General features: G+C 41.1%; 1 long non-coding RNA gene across 1 annotated transcript in view; it reads left to right on the forward strand.

The window, feature by feature from the left end:
- The window catches only part of LOC107136713, a 64,046-nt gene that overhangs the window by 34,170 nt on the left and 15,510 nt on the right, over positions 1-14,366 (forward strand). The window contains exon 2 of the long non-coding RNA XR_001502743.2: positions 7,588-7,664. This is a non-coding gene — a long non-coding RNA (uncharacterized LOC107136713). The remainder of the gene's footprint in view (positions 1-7,587; positions 7,665-14,366) is intronic.

Below are 14,366 nucleotides of genomic sequence, written 5' to 3' on the forward strand. Positions count from 1 at the left end.
CCAGTACTGGATATTGAACCCAGGGCTGCTTTATCACTAAGCTACATTCTGAAGATGAACCCAGGAAGGGGTGAAAGTTTGCTTTCCCTCAGGGCCCACAGTCACTGGGAAAGGATGTACTGGGAGAGGTTCAATGTTTGGCTAATTTCCCCTCCCTCCTCCCGAGCCACACTGTCCTTCCAGTTTTCTTGGGGAGCTGTCTTGTAGGAATAGTCTTGTCTTTTTAAAATATTTTTCTTTAGTTGTAATGGACACAATGACTTTATTTTATTTATTTATTTTTATGTGGTGTTGAGGATTGAACCCAAGGCCTTACACGTGCTGGGCGAGCGCTCTACCACTGAGCTACAGCCCCACTCCAGGAATATTATTTTCCATAACGCTTTAAGGAGCAACCAGTGAGGAATCAAAATCAAAAACAAACAAACAAAAAGGGAGAGTGTAGTGTGCAGGAGAAGGCAGACCCTCTGTACTTAGCTGGGCAGAGCCCAGGCTGCTCACCTGCACTCGCAGCCGTCAGGAAGAAGGACATGGCTCCTAGCCTCTCAGAGCTCCAGCAAGACAGGAGGATACAGTCTAGAGGGGCAATGAGAGCAACCCTGAGGCCTAACGGAGGGGTAGGAAAGAGTTTTCATTGCACAGAAAACCCTAGTGGCCCTGGTGGCAGGTTGGAAACCTTTGGATACTATTTCTTTCTTTCTTTCTTTTTTAATTAGTTGTAGTTGGACACAATACTTTTATCTTATTCATTTTTACGTGGTGCTGAGGATTGAACCCAGGGCCTCCCACATGCTAGGCAAGTGCTCTACCGCTAAACCATAACCCCAGCCTGTGGATACTATTTCTTGAAGAGGAAAGGGAAGATACATTTTTTTTTTTTTGAGCCACCATAATAATCTGTCAGTTCTGTTTTAGAGAAAGAACTAGTAGCAGGGAGGAGGGTGAATTTAGGGGAGGAGGGTGAATTTAGGGGAGACGATGAAAACTTGGTAGGTATTTAGGAGACCTTCAGCCAAGCTGGAGATTAGTCAGTCATCTCAAGTGGCCTTGGGATCAATACCCCAGGCACTTTTAATCAAGCTGGGATTAAGGGTTGGCAATCTTCCCTCCAGACCTGGCCCTTCACCTGTGTTCATCTCAGCCAGAGGCACCATGATCTACTCAGTGTTATTGCCAGTGTTATTACTCAGTGTTATTACTGTCATTTTGAACACCTCTCTTTCACCCAATGTCAAATCAGTCACCAATTGCTGAATATTGGGCCTCTTAAATATCTTGGAATTTGTTTGTTCCCCTCTGCTGCCCTACCACCCCTGGCCTCTTTAAAGTGGCTCTTGAAGACTCCCTCAGCTCAGAGATCATGCCTGAGGCAGTGAGAACATTTAAAAAACAGAAATGTCACTGCCCTGCTTTCTCTTCCTCCTGTGTTCGAATCCAGAAACTGAACTTGAAGGCTGTCCACAGTCTGATTTCTGTATCCCTCACCAGCTGGGCACAAACATTTGTTGAGTGAATGAATGAATGAATGAATGAATGGATAGATTAAGACTAAGTCTCATTTGGGGCATGTCACTTTAATAGTCTAAGCTTTGGTTTCCTTATTTGTATAATGAGAATAGTATTTTCCTCACTGGGACGTTGCTAAGTTAAGTAGTAAGATACCACACTAATAAAAATGTATTCAGCATTGCACAATACATTTAATCATTGTAAATGAGCCAAACCAGCACTTACCACAGAACCCAATAAATATACCCAGTGCATATTTGTTCATAATAAATCAGCACTTTGGGTTCTAATTATTGTAGGCTTTTTTTTTTTTTTTATCAAATTACCTACAAAACTCCATACCACTTCATTTAATGCCAAACAGAGAGCTGTACATAGTTATTCTCAGCATCATATTGCTGTTCAAACAATGTCATTGTTTCCAGCACCTGGGATCAAGTTCAAATTCTTCAGCTTGACATTTACATTTTCTTTTTTTTTCCTTTTTGACATTTGCATTTTCAATCTCTTAAACATACATCCTCTGTTCCTAAGAGCTAATCTTAAACAAAATTTACAGGTTTCTTTAAAATTTCAGGATCTATGTTAGGTGCTGATGTAGTTTCAATAATCAAGTGCTGTTGCATTCAAAGAAACATTGTCTGAGGAGGCCTAGACAATAGTAACTCCATTTTGGTCCTGGGACTCCATCTTGACCCGAAACCAAAACTTATAAACTGCCAAGAAAAAGAAACTTCAGATACCCTGTTCCCGCAACCACCCCCACCCCAAGGTCCCTAAACACAAAAAAAATTGTTGTTACCCAAGCACCTGCACCCAAGGTCAACTCCAGTTTGCTCTTGTTCCTTGTCTAAAAGATATATAAGCTTCCATTCAAGTGACACTGGCTGCTGCACCCCTCGACTGGACAGCCTGGCAGGCCAAGCCTGTCAATAAACTTTGCTTATCGAGTGTGAGACCCTGTCTTAAGAGATTTCTTTGAGGTTCCATCCCAACAAAAATGGCATGAAAAAGGACTTTCATTCTTTGTGCAAGATTCTCAAAGGACGTCAACAGGGATCACAGCCTGTGACAGTCATGGAGGAACACTGCTCAGGTTGCCACTTCAGGAGAACCTGCTGCAGGGAGCACAGTTGATTGACAGCCTCCAGCTACCACAGCTGGATTCTACACGGTGCTGGTGCTCTCGCTGTGGCCTTGCTTTAGCTAGGGTTGCACTCAGAGGCAGGTTTCTGGAGGGATCAGGTCCACTCCCCTAACCAACACACCTAACTCCTTCCTTTCTTCCTTCTCTACTTTTCTCCTTCCCCAGGTCTTACACCTGCATCAGATCTACAAAGTGGGAATACTATCAGTACACATGTTCACAGGGTTATTGTGAGAATTAAGTGGGTTGATGGAAGTGAAATGCTTAGGGGGTGCCTAGTGTAAAGTCAGTCTTTTCTGTTTCTATAGAATTAGCGCAGCTAATGTGTCCCACATAAGCCCAAGTGGGATGGGTTAGGGGCTCAGGCAGAGGACATGTCTGCTCCTCCTCCTTCTAAACCTTGATGAAGGTGTAATTAAAAGTTTGACTCTATTCTACCTTATCTATTAGTCTTACCCTCTTGTCCCACGGCTGAGCAGGTGAATAAGAAAGCCCACATGCTCCATCTGGAAGGAAGTTTAGTGCACACAAGCCCTTGGCCCTGCACGCCCCCTAGCCATATACAAGCCCAAGCCAGTTCCCCTCCTTGCTTTCTCTCGGGCCCTCTTCAGACTTTCTTGGCAGCCTGTCCTGCTCTCCCCAGAGAGCCTCGTTATGGGGAAAGAAAGCTTTTCATGCTCTCTTACTTTGGGTGAAGCATCCCTAGTCTGGACATCCAAACCAATGTTGGGTGGTGTGTGTGTGACCCATCCCACCTCCACCTGGTACCCCAGTGGACAGGAGACAGGGAGAACAGAAAACTGCCTTTTCATTTTCCTCACCCTTAACTATAGGAAGTTAATTCCCACTGTCCAAAGTAAAAACTTCCTGATACCTAACACCAAGCTAAGAGAAATACATTCTGTGTTGATTTTAAGCAAGAATCCTGCACTATTCTAAAGCCAGAAGAGGAGAGACCCTGCCCAAGAAATTTAAAATTTGACATTCCTTTTTTTTTTTTTTTTGGTGGGGGTGGGTACTAGGGATTGAACTCAGGGTCATTCGACCACTGAGCCACATCCCCAGCCCTATTTTGTATTTTATTTAGAGAAAGGGTTTCACTGAATTGCATAGAACCTTACCTTTGCTGAGGCTGGCTTTGGACTCTAGATTTTCCTGCTTCAGTCTCCTGAGCTGCTGGGATTATAGGCGTGTGCCTCTGCACCTGGCTGACATTTCTTTTTTTAGAAGCCATTAGAATCTTATTTATTTCTTTTTTGAAAAAAATATTTATTCTTAAGTTTTAGGTGCACACAATATCTTTATTTTACATTTATGTGGTGCTGAGGATTGAACCCAGTGCTTCGTGCATGCTAGGCAAGCACTCTACCACTAAGTCACAACCCCAGCCCCGAATCTTATTTCTTTAAGGAATTAAAAAGGAGTGAAAAGATAGGAAAGAAAAAAATGTGCTGTCACACTGTAAGGAAAGGGGAGGGAAGAAAATGAGACTTGAGGAGTTGACTATTATCTTGAGGACTTTCTATAAGCCAGACTCTGTGTTCTACATTCATCTAATACACACAATACCCCATGGGCTAGAGATTCCAGATCCTGCTTGACATATGAGGAAAATGAAACTCAGGCGGGTTAAATAGATTATCTGGGGTGAAGGGGCTAAGTCTACGCCCCTGCACCTCTTCCCCCTGGCTTCCCAGTGGTCAAGCCTTTGTGTAATCCCCTCTTGTTGAGTGTGGATGGGATTTGGAGTTGCTTCCCACCAACAGAATATGGTGAAGGTGACCGATGCCACCGCTGACATAGCATTATGTCATCCAAGTTTCCATCTTGCTAGCTGGTTGCTTTAGAGACTCTACGTGCTGGCTGAATGAAGTAGGCAGCCATGTTGGGAAAGCCGAGATGGCAAGGAACTGGCAGGCAGCCCCAAGGACCTGCAGGTGGCTTGCAGGAGCTTGTGTGCTGAGGACAGCCTCCAGCCAGAACAAGCGGAGACCCTCAATCCTACAGCCACACACAGATGGATTTTGCCAATAACCCAAGTGACCTTGGAAGAGTATTTTCCCCTGGCGGAACCTCCAGTTGAGTGTGCAGCTTGGCTGTCACCTCAGTTCAGATTTATGAGACTCTAAGCAGAGGACCCCGCTGTGCCTGAACAGAACCCAAAGACATGGTGAGGTAAAAATTTCTGTTGTTTTGGACGAATAACTCTGTGGTGATTTGTCACGCAGCGCTAGATGACTAATACATTACCCTGAAAAGTTTTTAGCATCTTCCAATTTTAACTTTCTAGCAACATACAACTTTATATAATAGCCCACAAGGTGTTGGCGAATGGCATTGCTGTCAAATGTCTTTGGGCTATTCCAGTTTAGTGGCTCTCAGATTCTGCTTGAGAAGCTGTTAAGGAAGGTAATAATAATCATGATATGCTTTAGCATGATGACACAGGATCATTGACATACTAGGGCTTAATGACAGCCTAATTGTCCACTTTCTTTCCGTTTATATACTCCAACTAGCTCTTTTTCTAATTTACATACAAGGAGTAATTTAATTTTCTTGCTTTGTTATTTCTGTATGGCTAAAATTCTTCCAATTAACATCTGGTATAAGGAATCCTATAGAGTATCTTAGTATCCTCCCCAAGACTGCTTATTCATGACAGTGCAATATCCTTGTAATATATACAATTATTCTAAAGTAATGCCACATCCTTGTGGTTAAATGCCACAAACTATGCAGGTAGGCTCCTACTATTATTTTCTCCTGTAAATTTCCAGCTTTCATAAGCCTCTGACATGTTAAGAATATTTCTTACATGGATATTGATTACACCAAGTCTAGCACTGGCCTTGAAAATCAGGATGGATCCAGCAACTGTCCTCATCTTTAGAACACACTGAGCGCTGATGCTCTGCCATCCAAGCCAAGCTCAAAATGTCTGTGCTAATTACAATACAGTCCTCTGAGATATTTAGAAATATTGATTCACCTAAATTAAGTTGGGTTTGCCCTAAGATAAGGTGTTTTTAGTCAGCCTTTTCACTGTTGTGACCAAAAGACCTGACAAGAACAATTTTGGGGGTGGAAAGAGTTTATTTGGCGCTTGTGGTTTCAAAGATTTCAGTCCCTAGATGGTTGACCCCACCACTCTGGGCCTGAAGTGAAACAGAACATCATAGTGAAAGGAGGAAAGCAGTTCAGGACCTGGCAACAAGAAAACAGAGAGAGCATCCTGCTCACCAGCACAAAATATATACTCCAATGGCACACCCCCAGTGACCCACCTCCTCCAGCCGCACCCTGCCTGCCTACAGGGACTGCCCAGTTAGACCCTATTGTGGTTAGAATTCTCATAATCTGATCATTCACCTCTGAACTTCTTGCACTGTCTAATACATGAGCTATCTAAATCATAACATTGGGGACCTACTTAAACAATTTATCTTTCAATAGATATGTATAATCCTTGTCCTGAGGACCTAATGATGGAAGAAATGACCCCTTGACTAACATTCTGCCTCTACGTAGTACAAGTCAACTGCCTAGCTCACTTGTATCACATGCTACAATAGTTATTATTTTAGAAAAAAATGCACAGTGTAACCTCACCATATGCTACTTGCTAATGAGAAGCATTAAAAATACTGTTCAAAGGGATTTACCATGGCAACTACGAGAAGTACCTCTTTGGAAAGCTGGAAACTCTATAAAATGATCAAAATTTCAGCATTTGTTCCTTCTGAAGTACAATCTGGGCATGAGACAAATGAACTCACCTCAGCCTAAAGTGACTTTCAGGCTACTGTGTGATTTTTATGGTAGAGTAAAAAGTCAACAAGATCTCCTTAGAGGGCTACATGAAATATTTCCTAAAATCAACTAATTTAATTTTGCACTCTGTTTATGTGTACCTATGTGCAGGTATGCATGGATATTGAGAAATACTGAGAAATACCCACTTTGTTCTACCAAACACTCAGAGCTCCCAATTTCTTCTCTTTTCTTTCTTTCCTTTTTTCTTATACCAGGGATTGAACCCAGGAGCACTTAAACACTGAGTCACATCCCCAGTCCTTTTTTGTATCTTATTTAGAGACAAGGTCTTGCTGAGTTGCTTAGGGCCTCACTAAGTTGCTAAGGCTGGCTTTGAACTCTCGATCCTCCTGCCTCAGCTTCCCAGATCCTCTGGGATTGCAGGTATGTGCCACCCTACCTGGCCCAGGACTCCCAATTTTCATGCTCACCAGACTTATGATCATGTTCCTGCTCCTTCCTTTTCTCTCTCCCAAGAATCCCCTGATCTCATGGAGGGAATATCTGTATATATAGAGAGATGGATGGATGGATAGATAGATGATAGATAGATAGATAGATAGATAGATAGATAGGGGGTTTTGGGTGAGGGTGCAAATGTCACATCATCAAGGTGTGATGCATATGCTAGGTAAAATTATTATAAAAGAAAAGCATCTTCCTCCATAAGGTCAGCACATTCATTGAAACTACTACCACAGAGCTCCCACCTCAGAAAAGGAGCTCCCATCTGTGTTCTCCCTCATTTGTTAACTGCATTATCCTGAGAATTCCTATTTTTATATTCTCTTAAGTCCATGGTTTGAGCTTTAAGGTGCATAAGAATCACCTGGAGGGATAAAAACCAGATTACTGGGCTCCACCCCCAGAATTTTTGGTTCCACAGGGCTGGGGGAACCTGAGGATTTGCACTGGTAAGGAGTTCTCAGGTGACCTTGTGCTGCCTGGTCCTGGGACCACAGTGTGGGAACCACTGTTTTAGGCATATTGGAACCAGCTGAAGAGATATTAACAAGGACACCCAGGCTCCTCCCAAGAACAAAGAAATCAGAACCTCTTAGGGCTGGGGGGAGGGGAGCCATCCTAGAAACTGTCTTTTTTTTTTCTTTTTAAAGGATGCTCCCCAGATGATTCTAATTTGTGACTAAGTTATGAAACACTGGAAAGAGAGTTGCTAATGTCAAACAAAGGGGTAAGTAGAAGTGAAATTTGAAGATAATTCCTTGGGTCAAACCCTCTTCTATAGACTTTACAAATTTTGGGGATTTTAAAAATATTTTAGAGACATTTAAAATATTTCAAAAGCCACTGCACATTAGTGTGTGTCCCTGGAATTTGTTGGCATTCGATAAATGTTAAGGAACAATAGCAGTTATAATGACAGAAACTTTTCACTCCTGGTCGATACAACTGGGTGGCTAGAAATTTAACTATGCAATTGTTTTTATGGTGAGATAAATGTTACGATTATTCATGAAAGAATAAAAATGAGCAGAATTTGAGCACAATGAGAACTTAATAAATAGCATGGCAAACATAATCATTATCAAAAGAATAATTATCAGGAGATGTCTGTTGAGTAGAACTAGAGCTTCTCTGTGAATCCGAGCTATAAATAAATTTGGGCTTGGAAACGGATTTCTCAATTCCTGCAGTCAAATGAATTTTTTCATATTTTTTTCTAAGTCACCTGGTTTTGAGCACAGACCTTGCCCGACTTTTTACATTTTTGGTTGTGAAAGTTAAAAGCAGTGCCAAAAGCAGTACATGGATTCTTATTCCACTGGACCACCCAGACTCTGCAGGAGGAAGTCAGGTGACTATGACCTATTTGCTGGGCTGACTTCTGTCTTTTCAGATTTGTTATTCTGCTGTCTTGTGCAACACTTGGCACGAAATAGGTCCTTCACAAATATTTACCAAATCTAACTAAATATGTTTGCCCTATTTCAGCGGAAATAAATGTGCTTCTTTTCTTTTTTTATTTATAATTTAATTTTTACTTGTAACAAAGTAATAGATGCACATAGAAAAATCATGGCTTTGAACTAAATCCACTGGCCATTTGGTCTACCCACTCACCCCTCAGAGTCTGCCCTCCAAACACAAGCACGGTCGGCTCTGCCTAATGTTGTTTCTTCTGATATTTCTAGCCATATTTGTGTGTAAAGGTCACCACAAAAGATGGTCTCGATAAAAAACGGATATGTTTTAATTAAAACATCAAGCTGAGTTTAATGAAAATGTGCCAGACAAGTGGCAACTGTCCAAATAATTTCAATCAAATGAATTCCCCGAGTCCCCTGAGTATTTGGGTTTTATAAAGTGGCTGGGGAGGAGTTAGTTATGGTGGTTGATGGAAGAGTTAGAGGCAGAATCCGGGCAAGAATTGATGGAGCTTTGAAAATCAAGGCACATCCAGGATAATTGGCTTGTTGCATGCAGTGAGGTTAGTTGTTTAAGCAGTGTGTGATTCATCTTTCCAGAGCACACGAGTTGGAAAGAGCTGCTAACTAGTTCATCCTGAATTTAATTTTGTTTTGTTTTGTTACACAGGGTTCTAATCTGTACCTCTGTTGGGTTAAATTTTGCTTTACGTATTTGGAGTACAGATAGTCTCTGACCTATAATGGTTCAGTGTAATGATTTTTCACTTTTGCAATGGTGTGAAAGCAATGCAAACTGCATCTTGAAATCTGAATTTCTGTCTTTTTCTGGGCTAGTGATATATGATCCTCTCTCATGTTGCTGGGCAGTGGCAGCATGATCACTAGAAGGAACCACCTAGAGTGCAGTCACTAAGGTACGATGTTCAGTAGTTGAGGTGCTTCGAATGCAATTTCAACTTACAACATTTTCGACTTACAATGGGTTATCAGAATGTGACCCCATCCTAAGTTGGGGAGCACCTGTATATCATTAGATACATGCACAATTAGAACTGTTATGTGTTTCTGGTAAGTGGAGTCTTTATTATTGGAAGATGTTCCTTGTTATTTTTAAATAGACAGTATTCTATTTTTAAAGAGACAGTATTCATAACTAGACTTATGTAGGTATTTACTGTGTTAGCTGAAATCTCTTAACTTTGCTGAAGAGTTCCCTTTAGTATTTCCTTTAGTCTATATTTGCTGGTGACAAATATTCTTAGTGTGTGTTTGTTGGTATTATTACTATTTCTTCTTCATTTTGAAAATACTTTTACTGTGTATGTTATCTTCTGACTCAAAGAATTTCCATTTGCTTCTAGTCAACAGCAACTAGGTTAGGGGCACCAGTAATACCAATTTACTTTATTTGAATGAAGGACTGAAGTGACTCAAAGCTGACCTGGTTTTTTGTTTGTTTGTTTGATGTTTTGTTTTGTTATTTATTTATTTATTTTTGCATTACAATTCTTAATACACCTTTGGTTTTGTTTTTTAATTCGCCCATGCACCTGTGGTATAGTGCTTCAGGGTTCCATGCTAAAGACAGAGAGGTTCCCCAGGCCCCTCTCAATGCTGGACTCTGAATTAAAACTCTTGTCTCTGTTCCTGCATTAGTCTACCAAAAGCTCCCACTCAGCTTCTCTGCTTTTTAACTGTCTTTTTTGAAACTAGCAAATGCCTCTAAAAGAAAAGCAGCCAAAACTATTGGGCTGCACTCTGTAGGTTTGTTCCTTCTCCTGGATTTTGGCTCTATAATCCTTTACTTCTTTGAATGCACTCAGACTTTTTTTTTTAAGTTACATGCAGCTTTTTCTAGCCACTTTCAATGGGATGGATGGTCTGAATCACTTAGACTACCATGATTAAAGGCAAAACTGTTGGTATACTTCTCAGATTCCCTTGGCAAAACCTTTTCCATGTCCACTGACCTGAAGGAAGAAGAATAGCGTCCCCCTGAACTATCAGATTCTAGGGGCTGGGGGCGTGGTTCAGTGGTGGAAGTTGTGCTGGGCAGGCCTAGGTTCAATCCCTAGCACCAAAACCAAAATAAAAATATTAGGTTCTAACCCCTGGTCTCTTTTAATGTGACCTTGTAAGGAAAAAGGATCTTTGTAGATGTGATTGAATTAAGAATTCTGGCATGAGGAGGTTATTTTATCTGGGTGTGTCCTAAATGACATCACAAATTTCCTTATAAGAGAGGAGCGGAGGGAGGACAAGGTGGTATGAAGATAGACCCATAGAGTAAAGCGAGGCAAAGGATGCCAGCAGCCACTAGGAGGCAGAAACGTCACGGAATAGACTCTTCCCTAAGTGCTCTGGAAGGAGGGTAGTCCAGTTGCCACTTTCATGTCAATCCTGTGATACTGACTTTGGACTTCTGGCTTCCAGAACTGTGAGAGAATACATTTCTATTATTTTACGCTACCAAGATGGTGGTGTTTTGTTACAGCAGCGGCAGGAAATTAATATGAACACAGATTGTGCCCATCAGTCATCTTTATATCTTTTCCCTAACTTAATTAGACATCAAAGACTTGGGAGATCCAAAGCCTTGAATCTGTGCCCCTCAGAAGCACATGGAATACAAATATAAGTAATTCTGACCCTAGCAGATGACAAGAGTGGAGACAACTAAAGTGAGGATCGGAGAAATATGGGGGAGGGAGAAATCAAGGTTGACTGAAGGAACCCAGGACATCACCTTAGATAGGATAGTATTTAAAGAGCTTCTTTCGCCTTCTAGCTTTTGGTACTTTGCATATTATGCAGGGTTTCTTTGCTTTTTCTCTCTTCTAGTGACTTTCATTTCATTTAACAAATAACTGTAAAACAGAGTTTAAGAGTGTTATTATTGTTCTACTTCTCCTGAATCTATTCATTGCTTGACATGGCTTTGGAGACTAGATCACTTCAAGAGTCCTAGAACGATACCAACAGTGAGACCTCTGTTCTGATGCTCCTGTGACTCCCAGGGACCTTCAGTGAAAGAAAGGCAGCTGACAATAGTTGAAAGGGGCTGTTTTCCATAGGGGTGTGAAAATCTGGACACACTAATGCCACTTGGAGGTTTGTGTCAGAATGACCCAGCTGGGATAAAAGAGATTGCCCCATGTCTTCTAAGAATATAGAGCAGCTTAGGGGGTACCTGGACAATCAAAGGGTTCTGTAAAAGGAAGTAGCATTTCCAGAGGAGTCCACAAGAGGGCAGTGTTACAGGAAGGATCTGTTTCTACACAGAGCAAGAGTGCTCCTGAGAGCAAGTGCATACTGTTAAGCACCTAGCCAAAGCCCCAAAGCTTAAAATATGCCACACTCAGCCTCACAACACCCACATGCTTATGTGTTGTATTTTATCACTTACTCATCTGATAATACTTATAGGACCCCCCCCCCCATGTGTACAAAATGATAACGTGTGTAGATAGACTCCCTCCCTAGTCTGTCTCCCAGTTGGGGAGGCTAAAGGAGGAACTGGTCACATACAACTGCCGCCATATGGCGTGAGGGGTGTTCTATAAACTTTCCCCTACTTTGAAGGTAAAAAGTGACGGAGTGCTAATGTCAACCAAACAGTCAGATATCAAGCCAGGGATATGCCAGATCTGTAAGGCCAAGGAGGAACAGGACAGCCAGGGACTGCTAACTAATAGAGAAAACAGGGCCCAGCAAAAGAGTTAACAAATCTAGAGGACTCCACAACCAGAGAAAGAAAGATTTAAGAATATTAATAAACAGACTGAGGGGAAATTGATGATCTCATATGCCATTTTGTGTTAATGTTCATTGGTAAGCTTGGAAAGGGCAGATTTGTTCATACCTATTTTTTTTTTAACTAGGGCTTGAACCCAGGGGTGTTTTACCACTGAGCTATATCCCTAGTTATTTTTATATATATATATATATATATATATATATATATATACTTATTAATATATATAATATATATATTTGCTTATTAATTAATTTATTTTTTATGTGGTGCTGAGGATCGACCCCAGTGCCTCACACATGCAAGGCAAGTATACTATCACTGAGCCACAGCCACAGCTCCCTAGTCTTTTTTATTGTGTTAATTTGAGACTGGGTGTCACTAAGTTGTTGTGGGTCTTGATAAGTTGCTAAGGCTAGCCTTGAATTTTTAATCCTCCTGCCTTAGCCTCCTGAGTAACTGGGATTACAGGCATGCACCACCATGCCAGCTCTATTAAATTTTCAGATTTGGTCATATAACGCCTAATGACAGGATACATTCTGATAAATGTGTTATTAGGCAAATTTGTTATTGTACAAACATCATAGAGTATACTTACACAAACTAAGACAGCTACAATGATATCATCTTCTGGGACCAGTGTCAAATATCTAATCCATTATTGATTGTAAAATTGGTATGTGGTCCATAACTATTTAAGCCAGCGAGTCCTCTTGTAGGAATGCAGCCCTCAAAAAAATGCCCACAAAAGTTCCCCAAGACATAAATCCAAGAATTTATTGGACCTAAATAATTTCCTACAGGTTAATCTTCCTATAGAATGATTCCTATAGGATTCCTGATTGTATAGCCCTTTGTATCATTAATTCTTGATGTTCTAACTCTGTACAAATCTTGACCTTTGTCTGTCCCTAAGAATTCTTGAGTGAAATTTTCTCCATCTACTCTGTGCTGCCACTGTTACCTGAGTACAGCTAATGCCACTATACCATAATTCCAGGATTTCTGAAAGATCTATTAGTCTGATACAAATTTTTGCTCAATCCTGGTGTAGAGTAAAATTATTGTAAGCGGGCTGGGATTGTGGCTCAGCGGTAGAGCACTCGCCTAGCACGGGTGGGACCAGGGTTGGATCCTCAGCACCACATAAAAATAAAGGCATTGTGTTGTGTCCCTCTACACCTAAAAATAAATATTAAAAAAAGAAACCCAAGACTAGACAATTTATTTAAAAAATACTGTAAGCTCCTAGTACTTAGATTTAATCTTCACTAGATTTAAATTATATATCAGATTGCCAGTTTTAATAATGCTTAATAAGAAATGTTGAATGAGAAAGCTATTTATACAAGTAACTTCATGAATATAAAGCACTGGATTAACCATTACCCTTTGTTTGAAAAGGAAAAGGATAAAAGACTATTTATGAAGCAGTTTCTATGCAATTTAAATTAAACATACTTATTCTGTATTTTGCCTTCATAAAGCCTGTGGAAAAGGGCATAGAACTCATTTATATTATTGAGAATCCTGGGGGTACAGACGTTAAAGAGATGTTTTATTTTGAGAACTTTGTAGATCACATGCAGCTGCAAGAAACAGTACAGAGAGATCCCACAGACCCTTCCTCCAGTTTCCCTCAGTGGTGACATCTTGCAAGAGTACAGTATGATGTCAGTGACCAGCAATCTGTATGTTGACATTGATGCAATCAAGCTGCGGAACATTCCAACTGTCACAAGACTCTCTCCTGTGGCTCCTTCCATTTTCCTCCGACTACTTAATCTTTTGAAGCAATGACTCTGATCTCCATTTCTGTAATTTTGTGCCCTTTTAGGCTTGCCTTTTTCCACTCAGCCTAATTCTCTGCTGATTCATCAGTTTCAAGTGTGTTTGTAAACATTTATTGTAGCATTTTATGTTAAAATCATCTCTGTCGTCTTGTCTTGGTGTCTGTTGATTGTCTTTTCTCACCTACTTTAAGTATTGTGTTATATGACTCTGAATTCTGTTTACACCTTCTGTTTTAGCCATTCTAATTCTCCTTTGGCAGGGTAAGGGGGCAGAGAAGCCTCCTCATTGCTACAGGTGGGGGTAAAATTCCAGGTTTCCCAGTCAGCCTCCACTGACACCCTTGAGGAGAAGGGGCTCTTTGTCACTGCTGATGAAGGGGGGAGGCCCTGCTCCCCACCAGGCCTCTGCTGATACCATCTTGGCTAGCAGCAGTAGGAATGCCTCATCACTGCTT

Source organism: Marmota marmota, unplaced genomic scaffold, assembly GCF_001458135.2.
Source record: "Marmota marmota marmota unplaced genomic scaffold, marMar, whole genome shotgun sequence".
NCBI lineage: Eukaryota > Metazoa > Chordata > Mammalia > Rodentia > Sciuridae > Marmota > Marmota marmota.